This window comes from Acinonyx jubatus, chromosome D4, assembly GCF_027475565.1.
Source record: "Acinonyx jubatus isolate Ajub_Pintada_27869175 chromosome D4, VMU_Ajub_asm_v1.0, whole genome shotgun sequence".
NCBI lineage: Eukaryota > Metazoa > Chordata > Mammalia > Carnivora > Felidae > Acinonyx > Acinonyx jubatus.
The window spans coordinates 23,792,340-23,813,935 of record NC_069391.1 but is presented as its reverse complement, the minus strand read 5'-3'; the positions used below and the strand labels follow the sequence as shown (position 1 = coordinate 23,813,935).

At 40.5% G+C, this 21,596-nt stretch overlaps 1 protein-coding gene across 1 annotated transcript in view; it reads left to right on the top strand.

Moving 5' to 3' along the window:
* The window catches only part of PALM2AKAP2 (PALM2 and AKAP2 fusion), a 504,955-nt gene that overhangs the window by 39,504 nt on the left and 443,855 nt on the right, over positions 1-21,596 (top strand). The window lies entirely within an intron of this gene.

The following is a 21,596-nucleotide window of genomic DNA, read 5'->3' as shown; positions in this document are numbered from 1 at the left end:
GGCTGTGGTCTCGTGAAAGCTTACATGGGGAAGGAGACACTTCTAATTTCATTCAGTTTGTTGGCAAAGTTCAGTTCTTGAAGGACTGTTTGACAGAATGCCTCATATTCCTCATAGCTGCTGGCTGGAGGGTCCCCTGGGTTTTTTTGCCGTGTGGACCTCTCCAACATGGCCACTTATTTCATCAAAGTTTACAAGTTGAAAAAGCAACAAGAATCTATGAGCAAGACAGATATTATAATAATCATATAGGCGACATCCCATCACCTCCACTGTACTCTATTGGCCATCCCATTCTCAAGAGAGAGAGGGGATTACAGAGGAGGTGTGAATAGCCTGAGGTGGAGATCATTGGAAACCATCTTGGAATCAGCCCACCACAAGGATGTGGCCCCTGATCGAAGGAATCACAGTATTATCTTCTTATAAGGAATGTGCTGCATGTTCCAGATTTTAAAAGTTTTTGTAGATAGATCCAGCAGGGAAATTATATACTTGTAGAAACTCTCATGTCCCAGTGGCAGAATTAACGTTTATATTTCAGCTAATTTTCTCAACTTTCCCATAGAACATTGTTTTCCATTCTCTCGAAAGAATCTGTTTTATTTCATACCCTCTTTTATCATAATCTCATAGAGGAAATGTATGGTCAAATTAGAATCTGGAAAGAGCTCAGATTCCTTGAGGTTAGGCAGAATAGCCTAGAATTAGCCAATGGACAGTATTGTCTCTGCAGGGCAGCCTTCTGGCCTTGGCTTTTCTCAGTTTTACTGTTTCTCTTTCACATTTGTGAGGTTCTGAATCAGACTCCCACACATTTCCAGAGCTCTTTCCTAGTGGAATCGTCATGACAGAGCATTTCCATGTTTATCCTCTGGAGTCTTAAAACTGATTGAATCTGTTCCCACCAGTTTTCCTTGTAGACATTACTGAAAGTTGCAGATGACGTTCTGCAACTTATATTTATAATTCTGAAATTTATATTTGTCATTTTCATGGCAAATATAAAGCACCTATATGTCTTTTTCAAGTGGCCATTAATCTCAGCAATTAGAAAATTGTTGTGGCTGCTCTTTTTGGTGACCAAAATGTACTAAACTAATTAATCCAATCACTCATTCCACAGTAGCATCTACTCATTCAAGAAGGGTCATGGCTGCTGGTGTTGAGAGTGACAAGTGTCCTTATTGGCCCTTGCTCTCCCCACTCTTCACTGCATTTCTTCTTAACTATATACTTCTTAGCATGTACTGCTCTGGTCTTTCTAGAGATAGAAAGTATTTTATCTCTAGTGCCTCCTAGGGTCTTAGCTGACTCAGAACTAATATTTCTTAATGCGCCTGGGTGGCTCAGTCCATTGAGCATCCAACTCTTGATTTTGGCTGGGGTCATGATCTCATGGTTATGGGATTAAGCCCTGCATCAGGCTCCCTGCTGAATGTGGAGCCTGCTTGAGATTCTCTCTCTCTCTCTCTCTCTCTCTCTCTCTCTCTCTCTCTCTCTCCCTTTCTCTCTGCCCCTCTCCTCCCTTATACACACTGTCTCTCAAAAAAACCCTAATATTTCTATTTTTAAAGTTTATTTATTCTGAGAGAAAGAGAGAGAGAGAGAGAGAAACACAAGCAGGGGGAGGCAGAGAGAGAGGGAGGCAGAGAATCCCAAGCAGGCTCTGAGTTTTCAGTGCAGAGCCTGACATGGGTTTGATCTCATGAATCATGAGATCATGACCTGAGCTGAAATCAAGAGTTGGATGCTCAACTGACTGAACCATCCAGGTGCCCTGAGAACTAATATTTCTTGTGTCTGAACATAGAGCCAAGGGCAGTTCTTAGGCTGAGTCAAATCCTCAGCTTCTTCATGTTCTTCTGGGGACCCAGGTGCTATCTAGACCTGCCTGCACTGGGTCATGCCCAAGAGTATGTAAGGTTCCTCCTTTCATGACCTACTTATGGGTAGCAGATAGAGAGGGGGAGGAGATAGGAGAAATAGCAGGAATCTGAAGCCTAGAGAAGGTGGTTAGAATCTATTTAAAAGATAAGAAGGTGAATTTCTGAGCCTGTGAGAAGGCCTAAAAGTAGCTCTCAAACAGGTTAGTGTACATTAGAATCACCTGGGGAAAGTTTTCTTGATGCAAATAATTTGTCTCCTTCCACAGATATTTTGTTTGAGGTTGGGAGGTCTAAATATGGCCTAGGAATCTTCATTTGCACTTAGCATTCCTCACAATTATGATGCTGAAGGTCTACAAAACACAATTTAGAAGCAGTAGGACCTTTGCAAAATAGATCACATATAAAACTGTAAGAAAAAAAATCCAAGGAATGAATTTACTATCTGTTTTCTCCTCCATTGATTTCAGATATATAATCACAAACACAATGCAATCTACTTATTATATTTGACCAGAGGGGGAATGATTGCAATGCTTATTAGCTGAGGGAAGCCTAAAAGCTGAAATTAAACCAACTGGCTGCTTAATGTGATCCTTTACCTCCTCCATCTAAGGGGCATTCATTCATTTCCTCTTTTCTTTCATTCAAGAACATACCACCTATGCTTTATGAATGAAAGTCAGCAGCCTTTCACAGTTAGGCAAATAATGCCAGCTTTGGAAAACCAAACAATGTCTCCTTTATATCTGTGTCTCTAAATCACACCCTGAGTACCCACTGCTGGTGTTCTCTCTTGTGCTCAAAGTTTTGGAATTACAAACACTCAAAGGGAGAAGTCTATATGATGTGCTGAAAAAAGAGAGCAATGTACAAGATGATGAATGCTATAACATAACATAACATAACATAACATAACATAACATAACATAACATAACATCACATCTATCTGTATATATTTGCAATTTTTTTATGATGAAAAATTTTGATTTTTATGAAATATTGTCATGAAATATTTTTAGGCAGACTCCATCCTACTAATATTGTTTCTTTCTGTCTTTGCGGGACTGAAAATTAGATTGGTGTGGGAAATTGTTAACTTTTACTTTTTATATCTTTGTAGTATTCTTCTTGTTAACAGTGAATCTAAATATATTCTGTATCAAAAAAAAATAGAACATTACAGTGTGTATTAGGTGCAGGGAAATTCTGGCTTTTGGGTCCCAGGTCCTGGGCGTGTTAAAATTAGAGGAAGAACAACACAAGTATTAAGGTCGATGTACTTCCTGTCAGATGCCTCCGCTCAGTGTCTTGTTAGATCAGATTTACCAGAGTTGCGATGACCAATCATCTGCTTTCTTCTTTCCTCAGTATGTGTGTGCTACAAAGGGTATCACTGTCACCAAGAGGCCCTGTAGGGTGCTCTGCCAACCACAAAGCACCCCCAGAATGAATGACAGGATTTCTGGTAACAGTTCAAGTGTACCCTGGTCTTGGAATTACGATTTTTGCTTGCTACTGAAAGTGACCAACTGTTTATTCCTTAAGAGCAACTGGCAAAAGTCCTGGGGCCTGCCCAAGTTTTGAGGCGGGGGTGGGGTACCATTTGTTTACTCACTGAATGAATTTTTCAGGTGGGTGGAAGGCCAACAAGAAAAAGTTGCATACTGCTCCTGTTCTGCTAGTGATGCTCAGTCAACAGCTGGTTATTTTAGCTATTACAATTGTAAACCAGTAAAATTCAATTTATATAGGCTTTAATAAATTCTTGAAAACAGAAAAGGACAACTATTTTATGATTCGACTTATACGAAGTACTTAGAGCAGTCAATTCATAGAGACAGAAAGTAGAACGTGGTTGCCAAGGGCTGGGGGAGGAGAGACTGGAGAGTTAGTATTTCATGGGTACGCAGTTTTGTGGGGAAGATGGAAAGGTTCTGGAGACGGATGCTTGCACGGTAATGTGAATGTACTTAATGCCACAGAACTATATACTTAAAATGGTTAAAGTGGTATATTTTGTGTTATGTATATTTTACCACAGTATGAGAATCATTGAAAACACTTGATGGGAAATGCAGAATGCGTCCAGAAACCTCTTCAAGGTGTAGCATTCCTGGATATTTTTACCCTTGCAGCGCGGACTTAATTATGGTAGTCCAGGGGGAAAATACTGGAGGGGGGGTCCAACTGTCCCACTGTGCCTGAGACCGAGGGGTTTCTTTGGAGATGGGACTTTCGGTGCCCCAAACCGGAAAGCCTCAGGAAAGCAGGAACAAGTTGGTCACCTTAACAGTAACTGGCAAAGGCACATCTTGAAGAAAGATAAGAGGATGATGGCAACACCGCTAACCGTGGAGAACAAGGTGAGGTAGTGGGTGGGAAGTCTGTGGAAAAGCAGCCCATCAAGGCTTCCTACACCTACAGCAATGGAGATGCATTTTTGATTTCTGCAATTTCATTTGAAATCTGGATTGCCTTGACTACTCCTAAGTTACCTTTTTGATGATCAGTGAGTAATTCAAATAAGGAAATGGTGCAGACTCAGCCTAAGTTGAACTGGACATGTGGACAGAGGGTCCACTGAAGGATGTGATGCAGGATGTAGAGACTGCCTGTTCTGTAACAGTCCAAGTTAAACTCCTCAGGTCTTCTGGAGAATAAACAAACAGCTGAAATGGCTTCCTTTGATGAGCCATTTGGCCGCACGGGGGCGGGGGGAGACTCCCCTGCCTGGCCTTTTTGCTGGCTGCCGGCTGATCAGCATTGCACTCTAAGTATGAAAATCAAAGTCTGTGTTCCCAAATGACTTTTTTTTTTTTTTTGCCTTCCCTGCTTCTCTTTCTCATATTTAAGTCCTGTTTGATTGTTTGTTTGTTTTTAGAGGAAATCAGCCTATTATTATTTCCCTTTGTGTAAAAATAAATAACATGTTAATAATTGTACTGTATGTCTTTGACCATTATTTTGGAGGCTCCACTGTGATACGGCATACCACAGAAACCTGTAGATGAAAGTGCACCTGGTCTGTATCTTGTCTGTACCTGGACCCCCTTGGGTCACCTTGGCTCATTGTCTTGGCTCCTATAATAAGTCCCGTGTGGCAGTTGTGTTCTCTGGCTCTCACATGCTAAATCTGATTCTTGGTCACATCTGTTTCTGCTTCTGGTTCTTGCTCTGCATGAACAGGGTCGGTGGCCCCTACTTTGGTGGCAGCCATGGTGCCGTCTGGGTTTTAATTTTATGGCCTGACCATTAAGTAATTTCTGTCAAGGGGTAGCTGATAGGGAATCTGCAATCTGGTTTCTAGGACCTTTGTAGGTTGTTTGCCTGAGGATTCCGATTGTGACTGGCACTAGAGAATGCAAGGTTGAAGAGTTTTGGGTATTTTTCTTTCTGTTTATGTAGTTTGGTTTGTATCAATTGGGCTCTTTTGACTCCAAAGATCAGAGCCCTTTTCTCTTTCTTTTCTTTCTTTCTTTCTTTCCTTCTTCCTTTCACTTTTATTTTTTATTTTTAATTTACATCCAAGTTAGTTAGCATATAGTGCAATAATGATTTCAGGAGTAGAATCCAGTGCTTCATCCCCTACGTATAACACCCACTACTCATCCCAACAAGTGTCTTTCTTAATGCTCCTTGCCCATTTAGCCCACCCCCCACCCTCAACTCCTCCAGCAACCCTCAGTTTGTTCTCTATATTTAAGAGTTTCTTATGTTTTGTCCCCCTCCCTGTTTTTATATTATTTTTGCTTCCCTTCCCTATGTTCATCTGTTTTGTATCTTAAATTTCACATATGAATGAAGTCATATGATATTTGTCTTTCTCTGACTAATTTCATTTAGCATGATACCCTCCAATTCCATCCATGTAGTTGCAAATGGCACGATTTCATTCTTTTTGATTGCCAAGTAATACTCCATTGTATATATATACCACATCTTCTTTATCTAGTCATCTGTTGATGGACATTTACAGAGCCCTTTTCCTTCTTTCAAAACTCTGGTCATTTTTCATGTGCGTTAATTCTGGACCCAATCGTGCCAAAATCTGTAAAGTTAAAATTGCTGCACCGAAATTAAAAGGAAGCTGAATCCCTAGCATTCAGTGGTCAGATTTCATTTCTTTTAATGAATGAATAATTCCAGAATTACTTTCTTCAGGGCTTATAAAATAAGGCCAAAGAAAGATTGTCACTATTGTGGAAAAAAAGGCACTAGATAAAAAGAGGCTATTTTGGTACATGTAGAAGGAAAATCACAAAATTACACACATTTATCAACACTGATTGTTCCCAGAAGAAACAAATGGTCATCAATGATGTGTCTTTATTCTTTAATTGATCATATTATAAATATGAATTAATTTCTTAAAAACATTTTTAGTGTTTGTTTTTGAGAGAGAGAGACAGAGCACGAGCAAGGGAGGGGCAGAGAGAGAGGGAGACACAGAATCTGAAGCAGGCTCCGGGCCCTGAGCTGTCAGCACGGAGTCTGATGTGGGGCTCGAACCCATGAACAGGGAGATCGTGGCCTGAGCCGAAGTCAGACACTTAACCGACTGAGCCACCCAGGTGCCCCAATATGAATTAATTTCTGAGCAAATAAATAGATGTATTCTGTCTACCTATGGAGAGAGTCAGTAAGTTGGTAATAAGGGCTCCTAAAATCTATTGGGGCAAGTACCTTTTCCACCTAGCTTTTATAATTTCCAAACATTAAGTGCTTATATAAATGTAAAGTAAGAGAAATTAAAATTTATAAGTATGATTTAAATGAGTTGAATGTAATAAGTTTTTCTTGCTAAAGCTGTAGCTCAGAGAAAAGTTTAGCTGTAAGTTTCATTAAGAGCCTTGGTTACTAGGTTTGAAAATCAAATGGGAAAATTTAGTGTTTTTAATAATTTTTAAAAAATGTTTATTTTTGAGAGAGAGAGAGGGTTTGAGGTGGGGGAGGGACAGAGAGAGGGAGACAGAGGATCTGAAGTGGACTTCATGCTGACAGCTGAGAGCCTGATGTGGGGCTTGAACTCATGAACGAGGAGGTCATGATCTGGACCGAAGTCGGATGCTTAACTGACTGAGCCACCCAGGCTCCCCTTGGTATTGCTTTTTTCTTTTAAGTTTTATTTATTTATTTTGAGGGGGGGGTGGGGAGGAGAGAGAGAGAGAGAGAGAGAGAGAGAGAGAGAATCCCAAGCAGGCTCCGCCCTGTCAGTGCAGAGCCCGACCTGGGGCTCGAGCTCACAAACCTCAAGATCATGACCTGAGCCATCAGCCCAGAGCCTGACGCGGGGCTCGAACTCACGCACCGCGAGATCGTGACCTGGCTGAAGTCGGACGCTTAACCGACTCCGCCACCCAGGCGCCCCTCTTTTAATATTTATAATCAAACTGCCTCTGAAAATGTGACTTAATAAATTTGTTTACAAACAACATTATCTCTTCCCTCTATGCCAGTCTTGGACATTTTTTTTCATGAAAAGCCTAATTAATTCAAATTTCCTAAATTCTTTCTATTGTTGTAGCTGGTTAGGTAAATATCCCTTTATTTAAGATGATAAAATTACAGAAGCATGTATTCAACTAAATTAAATTTTAAAAGGTAATTTCTTTATAGAAAGAGATATCATGTTACTAGTAGACAAAAGTAGATAGTTCTTGCTTTCCTGCTTCAGGTTTTCTGTATCTGGAGAAAAAAGTTGGTTGCTTTGCTTAAAGGTAGCCATTAAATAGAAAAAGCTGACATTATATGGTATAACATATTAAAAAATAAATATGTAGATACAAGATAATGGATGTTTCACCTGTTTATCAAGGGAATTGTTATAGTTTATCAAGATGGAAAACTTTATTTATTGTGCATGTTTATATTTTATATGTAGTCATACATTTTACAGATGAAACAATCAGAGATGCACAGAGAATCTGGAAATACTACAAAGACCTTTTATTTCCTAAGCCATTTGAGAGTAATTTGCCAGCCCAGTGCCCTATCACTCTGTCTGATATGTACAATATTTTCTATGAACAAAGCCATTTTCCCATAAAACCACAATACATCCATTGGAATTGGGGGATTAACCTCAATATATTATTACTGTACAATCCTCAGACCACATTCAGACTTTCTAAAAATATCCTTTGTAGGAAAAGGACCTAGTTCATGACTTGCATTCAGCTGTCATGTCTCTGTATTGTCTCCTCTAGTCTGGAGCACTCCCTCAGTCTTTCCTTAACTTTCATGACCTTGACACCTTTGAAGATGATAGGTCAGTTATTTTGTAGAGTGTCCCTCAATTTGAATTTATCTGACGTGTCCTCTAACTAACTAACTGTGACTAACACAGGTGAAACATCTTTGGCAAGAATGTCACAGAAGAGATGCTTGTTCTTCTCAAGCATCCTGTCAGGTGGTACAGGGGGTCACTTTGGCCCATTACTGGTGATGTTCACTTTGATCACTTGGTTAAGGTGGTGTCTTCCAGGCTTTTCCACTGCAAAATTCTCTTCTCAAGAGTTCATTTGTCATTCAACTAAGCTGCCTTCTTTCTCTCTTTTTCCCTCCCTCTGTCCCTCTGTCCCTTCCTTCTGTTACTGTTGACTCATGGATTTCTATTTTATTTGATGGGTTATAGTCTGTTTCCATCATTATTTCTATTGCCCCTCCTTGGTCCACTGATTTGAGACCAAATCAGTGCAAGTTGGTTCCTGTTTCTTTCTGATGTGTTCTTCATCCTTCAAGTACTTCTTTGCTTTCTGGCATGAGTTGTTTCAGGCTCATCTTGTACTTTTTTAGTCCCAGTTCTGAAATGGGTAATTTCTCCAAGGGGCTTTGGTGCCTTTAGTGGAGAATATTATCCAGAAACCCAGATCTGGGAACAAGGTGTCCTCACCTCACTTTTATTGGGGTGCCCTTTTTCCCAGGCCCTCTCTTTGTGGATGGAACTACAGAGAATATATGTTTGCATGTGTACATTCCATAGACACATTATGCATGTACACATTTGTATCTATATTTCTGTATCTACCGATCTGTGTATTAAAAACAATGAGTTAATGCCAATACCTCTAATTCTAGTTCAACACTACAGGATTCGTTCTGATTTTTGCTCTTTGTGTATTTATTGCTCCTTTCTCAGACACTGAGAAACCTGGCTCCCAGTACCCATATGCATTTTATTTTTATTATTATTATTATTTGCTCTTCCTGACAACTCTCCAATCTGTGGGACCATCCTTACTTTGACTTGACTGTTATTCAACCCTGATGGTAATTCTAATATGGTATTGTTGGATGATATCTCATATATTAAAAATAACCAAGATATCCCTTGTTCCGATATACCATATAGTATAACATACATGTTATACTATATAGTAAAACATACGTATACTATATAGTTTAACATATATATGATTTTTATATGATACACACACACACACACACACACCTATGGCTTATTCTCTTCAGAAAGTCACCTTGCTGGAGGTTCAAGAGTTAACATCTCTACCGACAGTGGATATGTCTTCAGGGTTGGTTGTGATTTGGCATGGTATAAAAATAAAAGTAAAAAAGTTAATGACTTCTTTTTTTTTAAAGTTTATTTATTTTTGAGAGAGACAGAGAGAGTGAGGGGGGAGGGGCAGAAAGAGAAGGAGAGAGAGAATCCTAAGCAGGTTCTGCGCTTTCAGCTTGGAGCCTGATATGGGACTTGAACTCAAGAGCTGTGAGATCATGACATGACCTGAAATCAAGAATTGAACACTTAACCGACTGAGTCACCCAGGTGCCCCAAAAAGGTAATGACTTCTTAGAGGCACTTCAGGAGTTGAAGAAAATCTCAGTTATTAAATTAAAGCCAAACAAAATGTCCCAAATGATCAATAAGCCAACAAATAACCATTGTGCATATGGGTTCCAGGATTCTGTGAAGGTAGAATGAATGGGCTATGATGTGTTAAAATCAAAATGGTCTAGACTTTCAGAAGAGCTTACTCTTTATATTTACCTCTAATAATAACACCACACTCCACACCCAAAACTCCTCTGTGCTCTTACTGCATGGAATGGCTGCAGGAGGACCCAGGGGATTTGCTTGACTCTTTATGTAGCAAACTACTTTCTTGTACTCTGGCCCAGTCGTTGGTGAGATTGCACATTTTTCTTGGGTTTCTTGGTATTCTCACCTTGCCCTTCCTCACATTTGCTAGTTCTGACCTCAGATTGTCTCTGAGTCTGGTGTCCTCCCCTCACCTCTGTAGACTTGGCAGTCTGCACTTGCTTTGGTTATTGACCTGGCTCCTACAGTGCCAGTCGGGGCAAAGGCCTCTTTGATTTTTACAAGGAAATTGAAAGGCACACTTCATAGAGGCCAAACATGTTCTAGAATATTTTTGCCTTGTAGCAAAGAAAGTCAAAGCCCAGAGCTATTCTAAAAAACCTTGGCTGGTAGCATTTTATTTGGATGAGAGAATCCTACAATTTGTACAATGTTATATTTGGTCTGGTCAATCTGCAACTTTATCCTTAAAGTTTAATATGCATTTTAAAAATTGGTATTATTTCAAAGACTAACTGGTACCCTAATATGTTTCTCAAAACCAGTCACAGTGTCTAGTCTGAAATTCAGAGGTTCACCTGAGGATGAAGGGAGCTTGAAAATAGTTTTGGTCCTTAAGTGCCCTCCATGAAAATATGAATCTCCACTGGAGGATTGCAAGGCTGAGGGCCTGGGGTTCTTGAGATCAGTTTCATTCTTTACAGCCAGCCTCTCCTGGCCTTACTATTTTTGTTTAAACTTCTCAAACACTTCCTAATGTTTTGGTTTTGAAGTGTTGTGCAAATGATGCTTATGAATACGGAAAAATAAAAGGGAAGAAGTTATTTGTATTGTTGGAGACAAACACAGCTCAAGTTCATCTTTGTAAGCTGCTAAAGAGCTCAAGTTAAAAAGGGGCACCTGGGTGACTCACTTGGTTGAGTGTCCGACTTTTGATTTCAGCTCAGGTCATGGTCCCAGGGTCATGGGATCAAGCCCTGTATCCGGTTTCAAAGTGGAGCCTGCTTGGGATTCTCTCTCTCTCCCTCTGCTCCTTTCCCACACTCATACTTCCTGTCTCTTAAAAAACAAACAAACAAACAAACAAACACAAACAAACAAACAAACAAAAACCCAACTCAAACTAAAGAGCTTGCCCAGGTGAAGAGTTATCTGTAGTGTTAAAATGAACCATTGGTCAAGGCAGGGGGTCCAGAGGGTGGCAGAGTAAGTTTGGAAGGCTTCTAGGACAGCTCGGGTGGCAGAAAGGCCATGCTCTGCAGAGGGTCTGATAGTGGGACAACTGTGCTTTGGGTCACCATCTTGTACATGACACCTGTGGTCAACATCTCTGTTGACTGGATGTTGAGCATAGTCATCTCCAGTAGGAGAAGCTTCAGGGACTACTGCACCTCTGTGTTCTGTACCCCTGCTCCCCTCCTGTCACTCATCTGCTTACAGGCCCATTGAATGGTTTGTTCTGACTTGTCCTGAAACACATAACTTCCCTAAGAAAACTCGTATGTGCCCTGACCTCTCTCTATACCTAACAACCAACATTCTTTTAAAAAGTCCGGAGCACTCCCCACCCCCACTCCATCACTAAATAGCCATGCAGTAAATTGTGTGACTCTGTAAGGAAACTCTGAGACATCCGTGTAGTTGGCGAAATTCAAACCCATCACTGCTGATCCCTTAAAACAGAGTTTGTAAAGGGCCAACATGGTCCTCAATCCACAGGGTTTAGAAATTTTTGGTAGTTACTCACCATTTTCTTGGGGGAGATTTTGTACAAATAAGTTTGTTTTTCCTTCAGAAAATTCAGAAGCTCTGGACGTACCAGACCTATATTTCTACATGGGGGTAGTTGGCTGGGGCTGAGTAGAGGTTATTACCTCTAGATGGTATATAGATTTGTCAGAGTCCCCACAGTTCTCTATTATCTTTCTACCCAGCCCACTTTATCATGTAAAATACCTGCCTCGTCTCTGTATGCTGAGTTTGCAAAGCTCACCTAAAGCTATGCTTAGCTAACGTCTTCGTTAGGTGGGAATAAGTTCAGAGACAATGGTACAGAGAGGATAGGAAAGCAGTAGGGAGATAGACTTGTCTCTACAGACAAAATTACCCTCTTTCAAAGTGTTGAACCAGACACTCACAACCTTAGCCTGATCCTGACTTGGACCTTCTCACTGATTCAGATTTCCTGTCCAGGTCTGCATTTGTGTCAGCCTCATTGGGTATGCATTGGAGATGTGGGAGAGAACATTCACTCTCCCTCCCTGGAAAGAGACCAGGGTATACTTACATTTTCTGTAAGCACTCTGAGCATTCCAAGACCAAGAATATTAGCTCTGGGAGGCAAGGAGAGAACCTGCTTTTGCCTCATACCTTCTTTCAGCTTCTGTTCCCTAAACCTACACCCCCTGTGAAAGAGAACCAAGAACAGTATGGAGATGTCACTGTACTATCTCATTCCCAAGATTTGGACCTCAGCCCACGGGAACCACCCCCCCCCAACCCCCGCTATTTTCATGTTCAGTAAGTTTGTAGGAGTAGAAGGAAGAAAAGTGGATATGGAAAAACATGGATTCTAGAAATCTGAGAAAGTAAAATAAGACTCATCTTTCCTTTAAAAATAGGTCATGTTCATATTTGGCATTTCAGTGTGAAATCTGATGGGTGTAGTTGGCTTGAGCAGAATGGAAGTTAAGTTGCTGGGTTGAGAAGGTCAAGAAACTATGAAGAAAAGGTTTGCATAAGACATTCATACAAGCATTTAAGCCAGTGATATGATGATGGTATCTGGCCGACAGACGAATTCTGGGGGTGTCAATGAATGTGAGTAACTGACAAAGGTAATGGGAAGGAATGGTTGGTATGGTTTACTTAGTTCAAAGGAAGAGATTTAAAACTTTTATCTGAGAATGGAGGTTTAATGGGGAGAAGTGGCAACTGGTAGCTAAGAGAAAGCCTGGCCTCATTTACTGATCTTTTTAATGATGGAAAGTTTGCTGCCTGGAAATTTCTTATTGGGAGACACTTACCTAGTTCTTCAGATTGACACATAACCAAATAATACAACATTTGAATCATTGGTTACTTCACTTATTTTCCCTGAGCCCTCTGATACTATAGTTTTGTAGCTCTCTGAAACAGTATGTTGTAGAAAAATTAATTCTATTTTCCTCAAATGTTGCTCCTCCTCTCCTGATTTCTCTGCACAGCCCTACTGTGGGCAGCTTAGTGTGTTTCATAGGCCATACGACAAAATACAGGGTGGTCTCGGTGCAGAGGGAAATGAAAATGATGATTAGCTGCTTGTGTGCTGAGGTCAGAATTCTCTGGCGGTCCCTGCAGGCTCCTCTTGAAAGCTCTGGCTCAGTTAGTCTTATCACCTTCCGTGAGTCATTTGCACTGTGAGAATCAGGTATGATGCCTTTCTCTTACCCACACATTTCTGAGCCCTGACATATTTCTTGACCCTCTTTCCTTTCCATGTCAACTCTGATCGCCCTAATTTAAGTACTTATTGTCTCGTCTAAACGATTGCAGCAGATTTTAAACTAGCTTTCTATCCTCTGGCCTTGTCCACCCTAAAATCCATCTGCCATGCTGTCACGGAATGCTAGTACCTTGCCAACATGACACGGAAGCAAAGCCATCAGGCATAAGGTTGAGGTATCATGATGCCCAACTTCCAGGTAACACTTTCCTCCACATCACAATATATCATCTGCATATCTCAGAGGGGAGGAATCCTAAACTATTTGCAATGTGGTAAGCACCAAGTTTGATTGTAGATGAAATCAGCTGCATCAATCATGAAACATGATTCTCTTTGTTCTGTATGCATCCCCAAAATTTTAAGGAAATAGTTATAAATTAAGAGAGACCATGAATGTCTCTAACCTTGATGTTCTGCTGTGATTTGGAAGTAAGGAAGGGTATTTGTCAGTGTCATCCTGTCTCTTAGTTCAGCTTCTGAAGTCAGTACCCTCTAGTGACCTTCTTTAGTCTCCCCTTTACCCACTTCCTTCAGGACCACTGCATTGCTTAACAACCGTGGGCACCATTACGCTGGATTGTATGTAAATAGTGCCTCTGGAGTTGAGGTATACTCTACTGTGGTCCTTCTCTTTGCTTCACACTCCAGCAAATGCCAGAAATATGTAGACCTCACCCTGCTGAGTCTTGTTTCTTTGTATTTTATTTTTCTGGTTTCTCCTGGAAAGTCTTTTCACTTTTTTCCTCCTTGAAAACACAGAGACACACACAGACATGTACACACACATATACATACACTGCTGGTTAAATGTTATTCATCCTTAAAGACATAGCTTAGGCATCAAACTCCTCCAGCAAGCTTCTCCTATTTCCCTACTCATCTTCACGTTTGTGAGCCCACTCATGACGTTATGTATCAATTTTGATTAGATACACATCTTTCTTCCACTAAACTGTAAGATCCCTAGGAGCAGACACCATGTCTCAAGCACCATTGTGGTCCCAGTTCCTACCACAGTAACCGATGCCATCTTTCCTTTAACCACTTGCTAACACCCCTCTATGCACCCCTCTCAGATGTCCTATCCCAAGGTTGACCCGGTCCCAGGATGATGAGAATGGGACTATATACTTCCTTCACTGGAAACCCTGCCCTACCTACTGGGGCATGATTTTTTTTCCTACCCCTGAGTGGCATTAAACACAATACTGGGTCCCACACATAGTCCCAAGGTCTAGGTTTATTATTAATTCCAAATGCCAATACCAATTGAGTATTAATACTAATAACAATAGGTGAAACGTTGACAATCTAGACCAAGTTGTACTGTCTCAGAATTATCTAGTTCCTTTTCAGAATTTTCTGCAGCACCAAAAAGAAGCAGATCTGCACACTTTCTTGCCTATCTTTGTGTGTGTGTGTATGTGTGTGTGTGTGTGTGTGTGTGTGTGTTTAGGTCATGTTCCTGATCCCTGAGAGAGCAACATATGCACATGAACAAACAATATTATACAGGGCAGTCAATGTATACTTAGAGGAGTGTTTGTTATTAATGCTTATTTGTTTTTGAGAGAGAGAGAGAGAGAGAGCGAGCGAGCACATGTGTGGGGGAGGGTCAGAGAGAGAGGGAGACCCAGAATCGGAAGCAGGCTCATGATCTGGGCCGAAGTCGGTTGCTTAACTGACTGAGCCACCCAGGCACCCCAGAAAAAGGAACATTTCTATGAGAAAGACTTGAATTTGATAAAAGGTACATCCAAGAAAGTACAATTCCTTGGGGTCTCTCATAAGATGATCTTTTTCATGATTTTGTTCAACAGTTATTTATGCAGAGCCTAGTATGTGCTAGGCATTGTTCTAGGGGACATACAAGTGAACGAAATCGAAAAAGAAATCTCTGTCCCATAGGGCTTACTTTCTAATAGGTACTTAATTGCATTTGCATAAGTACAATGTTACATTACTTCTTCCTAGAGCAGAAGAATATTCTAGCTCAAGAATAAAACCAAGTTTCCAATTCTCATAAGGGAAAAATGTTTTTCAGCTCTCTAATGATCCTCCTCAAAACAGGTTCCAAAAAAATCTTGAGGCTCATCTTAGGTAGTAGGTACTTTTAATATTGACATTTAATATTTATGTCAGGAGATGAAAGTATTTAATGAATACATATAAAGAGCCAACCTTAACCAAATAGCTTTTCCAGCTTCATTCAGTACCATGAATGATACAGCTGATAAGATTATACTAAATTAAGTACTAATGGCCTTATATCAAACATCACCAAGGTCTTCTGGCTCCCAGCTTAACCAATATGCAGTGTAGCTGGGTGACATTGAACTGGTTTCTCTCCAATGTGTGGTAAAGGGGCAGCTTTTCCTTGGCAAAGTCCCCTTGATGAGTCCATGGTGTCACTGGCGTTATCTCTGAGAGGTCATTGTTCATCTTCCATCATAGGTCAGACTTGGCAGTGGTGAAATAAATGTTCTTGCTACATCTGTACATACATAATCATGGGCTGTTCTGAACACATACGTCATTTTGTGGGTGGGTGAGAGGATTCTAAAAACAAAAAACAAATAGGCCTTTTCAGCTTTTGGAACTAAAAGAACACAATAAATGTGTTTCAACAAGGAGGATGATCCCAGGTCAGTTGTAGAAGTTTGTGTTGGCTAATGGACTAGGTAACCCCAGAATCCTTCCCATTGCCAGTAGACTGTGATTCCAAGAATCATCCATGAGTCAGAAGTCAATGCTATTAGTGTCTTGTGGGAGCATACTCATACGTATATAGAGAAGTCAATAGAAAGACTCTGAAGAAGAGAGAGAAACTATGCCTGTGTTTAACCAAAGAAAAGAACTTCTTGCATTTTGCCAATATCCTTCCTGGCACAATCTAGGGGCTAATTTTATGCAGCGTCAGAATTACAAGAAGCCATTTGAGGTGACATATTTTTAGAGAGGACTTATTAATGGTGGAATAAGAGTGAGACATGAAGTCCAATAGTGCCTCCATATTAACTCCAGCTCCATAAGTCAAGTGGGAAATCTATAGATTAATGAAACTCAGTAAATTGTTTAATTATACTCCCGCCAACCCCCGCTCCCCCATGCACAGCTCTAGATGAACAAATACCCAGTTTCTGTTAGAGATATTTCTTTCCCACATATCTCTCATAGTAACATTATTTACATGGAAGTAAAAAGGTAAAGTGGTATGTTATAAAATGTAAAAACTACATAAAGCTGCACAGGACATATTACTCCTAGGAGTAGAGTTGGAACCCAGTAATGCCAGGTAAGTGAGAAAACCGTCTGTTTTTATATTTTAATGATCAATCTAATGATTTGCTTTGGGTTTGTTAATGTCTTTGAACGGTGCCTTGAGCTTAACAAGGTGACTGTGTCTGCTTTTATTCCCTTCCTCTCCAGTTAGACACTTAGAATTATATTAGATAGTAATATCTCCATTAACCAAATGTTGTTGAGAAATGGGACTGAACATGAACACCAATACACTTTCCAAACAACTGCGTTTTAGCCTAGCTGAGGTAGAAACAATGACAACCTAACGTAAGTGGGAACATTTGAAAACCTGTTTAGCCTTAAACACAGGTGCCGAGCATGATTATCCTGTGATGTTCTCAGGAGCTACTTTGATGTATAGGACCGTTCGTTCTTAGGCTGAATGATTCCTCGGTGTTTTGTTTTGTTTTACTGGGCCCATTTTCATAGTTTTCTTCCTCACTTTTTAGCTGTTACTGCCCAAGGTCACACTTTTCCAGATTCTCTCCAACCTCTTCTAGTTGTCTGTTTCTAATATTAGTGAACCAGACACCATTTAACCAAACATACTAAGATTTACATCCAAAGTAGTCACGTTCAGAGTTTTGTTTGGTCTGAATCAGAGAACACCGAGGTAACACAGTGAAAGGCACGGGCCTATTCTCTATACGTCATACACCACTCCAGACCGGATTCTGTGTGTGGTCTGAGGCAGGTCCCCAAAGCCCATCCATGGTCCTTAGTTTAAACAGTTCTAAAGCTTATGCATTATGCCTATATAGAAATTATGTCACATTTTCTCTCAAAGCTAGCTTATTCTCCTTTTAGACCAGGAGGTTGAAGACTTTGGTTTTGTTTATAAACTTGACTCTTGTTGACATATAGCCTGAGTAAGTATTTAACTACTCTAAGCTTCAGTTTCTTCATCTACAAAATGACAGTAATAATAACTGTCCTAGAAGACAATTGCAGGATAAAAATAAAACAACGTACATGCAAGCAAGGTGCAAACTCCAGACAAGTACAACTTAGCCGGAAGTCCATGGACAATGGGTGGGCTTCAGAGGATCTGTGCTCCTACTGATATTATAAGAACAATGTGGGTTTTTGCCCCTGTATGTTTTTCTTGGCATAAGTGTCCATAGTTTTCATCTATGGAGTTTATGACCCTAAGGAGATTAAGAATAATTGCTTATAGCCTGCACTTTATGATATCACTTTTATTTCCTGGTTCTAGACTAAATTTCAGGTGGGTACAGTTGTTTAACGTATTGACTTCCAACACAGAGAAGTGTTAATGTGTATTTGGAGTACTAATAGTATCTACTGAGCTCAACTTAAATGAATAAACTATTAGAGAATATGTATCGATAAATACACATAGCCATATCCTGCTACTTAGTATGCTACTTTACTATGTTATATTATCGATATATCTATATCATTTCAATGAATAATTAGTATATCATCTAGTCTAACATTCTTATTTCATCAAAGAGAATAAACAAGCTGATCTTCATAGTGTCTATATCTGTATCGGTTTCACTTCTTCAAAGGGATGCTGTGAAGATAAAGATATAGCTGTTACAATGTTGGAGATTTCAGAGGAAAGTTACAATGTAATAATAATGATATGGTGGCAATAATAGTTATGAAATAGCTTGTTATAACTACTGTTAATTGAGTATCTGCTAAGTACCAGGCACTGTGTTAGGCATTTTGTACAAAATGTATCTAATTTTCAAATCAACCTTTAAAGATAGACATTATTGTCCTCATTTTTAGATGAAGAAACCTATGAATTAGGTTAAGAAATATGTCCCAATCACAAAGCTAATAAATGACCAACCTGGAATTTTAACCCAAATCTGTTTGGCTCTAAAGTCTGTTATTTTTTTCCTATAGTTAAATGTAGCAGATGATATATTTGTGATTTGTGACTCTTAATAAGGTATAAGCCAGCCCTACAAGATAAGAGTTAATTCTTATTTTTCTACTGAATTTGAATATTATAATAGTCAATGTACTAACTTCAAAAAACTTAGGACGCACCTGCAATGCAATCTAACCTTTATCTTAAAGGTAAGAGATGCCCATTGAAAGGTATTAGGCAAGGAGATGATATAATTAGATCTTGTGTCTTTGGAAGACACAGTACAGTTGAATGAGTTGGAACTCATTCAGATGTGACTAGAGGCAAGGAGGCCAGAAGGGAGGCTGTTTTAGCAGCAGCAGTAAGGATGGGCAGAAGTGAGTGGGCTCTGTGACTCTCTAGGAGGTAGCCTAGATAAGTCTTGATGACTAGATGTGGGAGGTCAGGATGGTGAGGAATCAAACAAGGTGCCCAGATTTCTGTGTGGACATCTCCTTCCCTGTTTTTAGGACAGGCAGACAGGTTATCAGGAGGAGATTTACAGGTGAAAATGCTAAGTGCTTTTTGGACATATTGGGTTTGTGGTGTTTGTGAAGATGTTAAGATGGCCTTTGGATATTCTGTTTTGAAGTTTAGAAGAGTGATGGATGGGCTGGAGATTCAGTTTCAGAAGTAAGCACCATAAAAATGGCTAAGGAAAGCCTTGGAAGTAGATAAAATTGCTCAGGGAGGGTATGTATGGTCAGAAGGGAAGAGAGTTTAGACCAGACCCTGAAGAAAAGTAACATTTAAAAGACAAGTACGAGAGAAAGGGTAGCTAGAGCTGTGGCAGTGTAGCATCATAGATTGGACACTATTTCAAGATGGAAGAAGTGACTCTAGGCATTTACCCAAAAGAAGTGAAAACATATGTTCATACAAAGCCCTGTACTTCAATGTTTATAGAAGTTTATTAGTAATTGCCACAAACAGGAAGCAATCTAAATATCCATCAACGGGTGAATGAATAAATAAATTGTACATCTGTACAATGTACTCAACGATGAAAAGGAACTGCCTCTACACACAGCATTGGTGACTCTCAGAAGAATTTGCTAAGTGAAAGAAGCCAAGTACAAAAGTCTACAGACTGTTTATATGACAGTCTGGAAAGCAAAACCATGGAGACAGAAATCAGGTCAGTGGTTGCCAGGAGCTGGAGGTGGGAGAAGGGGATTGACCATCGAGGGACTCAGAGGAACTGTTTGGGGGTGATGGTAATGTTGCTTATCTTGATTATGGTGGAGGTCACCTGAGCATATGAGGTACCCAAACTGCTAGACATGTACCTAAAAAGGATGAGTTCTACATTATATAAATCATGTGTCAATAAAACCAACGTAAAGCAAAACACAAATACAAAAGGGAGTTGTCAAAATGTCAGACGCTGCTCACAAATCCTACAAGAAGAGGCCTGAGACATGCCCGTTGTGTTCGGCATCGGTGACTTTATGGGGGGCAGTGTCAGTGGCACGGGGGAGGCAGAGCTAGATTGTTAAGGGTTGAGGAGTAAGAAAAGACTGATGCCCCCAATACCCATTTTCTTCTTCTTTTGTGGGAATGGAGCCCTGAATTTAGACTCATGACTATGCAGAATGAAGACTGTTTTGCCCAGTCTCCCTGGAAACTGAATGTGGCCATGTGACTGAATGCTGGCCAAAGAGATGTAAGTGAAAACGTCCTGAGGCAGCTTCTGGGAGCCTTCCAGAAGAGGTAGCTGGCATGCTTCCATTGCCCTTTCTTCTTTGCTCCTTCTACCTTTGTGCTGGTTGAAATGCAGACATGATGGCTGGCATTGGAGCAGCCAACTTGGACCATGAAATGACTTCAGAAAGGGAGACCACAAATGACGAGAACATTTTGGAGAAGCCTGGGTCTCTTAGCTCTTTGAGAGATGCTAACCTGGTCCAGGACTACTCATCTCTGTACTTTTAAGATACGTCAAACGAATCTCTTTCCTGGTTGAGCTTAATCCTATAAGCTACCGGGAACAAATCTGAGGATGGAGAGGTGGTGAGTGCAGGCAATGCTTTCAAGAAGCTTGGCTATGAAGGGGACCAGTAAAAGGTGGGTGGGATGGTACCTGGAGAGGGACATAGGTTGAGGGAGGGTTTTGTGATCTTCAAATTCATACTCGATTCTCTGTGAATGGAAACCTGTAAATGACCCAGAATCTCTTTCCACCAAAAGCCCTGTGAATTGTCACTGGGTTTGACTTTGTGGCTCACTTTCCAGAAGGAAAGGAGAAGCAATGCATTCCCCTCTGAACATTTTGTACCCGTCTCCTTCCAGCCCCTTGCTTGTGTAGAGCTTATAACATCTAAGGGTTATAGATGGGGCTGCATTTTGGAGCCCCCTCCCCTTTTGGGCCAGTCTCTTCAGGGCTCCTTTCCTGAGGCCTTAACTTAGCGGGTCTACTTCTCTCTTACTCTCCATTGGAGTGTGTGTGTGTGTGTGTGTGTGTATTACAAAACTGCATTATTAAGGTATAATTCATATGCCATAAAATTCAGCCAGAATGTACAATTCAGTGCTTTTTAGTATACTCACAAATTTGTGCAATCATCATCATAACTTAATTTTAAAACATTCGTCTTGATGTCTTATTACTTATTTTTATAGCAATATTTTCGATCTCTGTTGATGTTGACTTCTCTCTCTCTGTGCTTTGTCTTTCTGCTTTACCGGGGGAGCTCCACTAGGGCAGGGACTGTGATGACTATGGATAGGGCTGCATCCTCAGCACCTGGCAGACACGGACTGGCAGAGAGACCGGGCAGAACTACACAATGAAAGCCTAAAGCTTGTCCCATCCATTCTTTATTGCAGCAGGTGCAGGGCACCTGAGTGGGAGCCAGGTCCCCACCTGGGAAACCATTAAGAGTAGGCAATTCTCTGAGGGGTTACAGGGAGGGCATATATGCCCGGGGGAGGCTTATAACTCTGGGGTGGGGCTGTGGTGA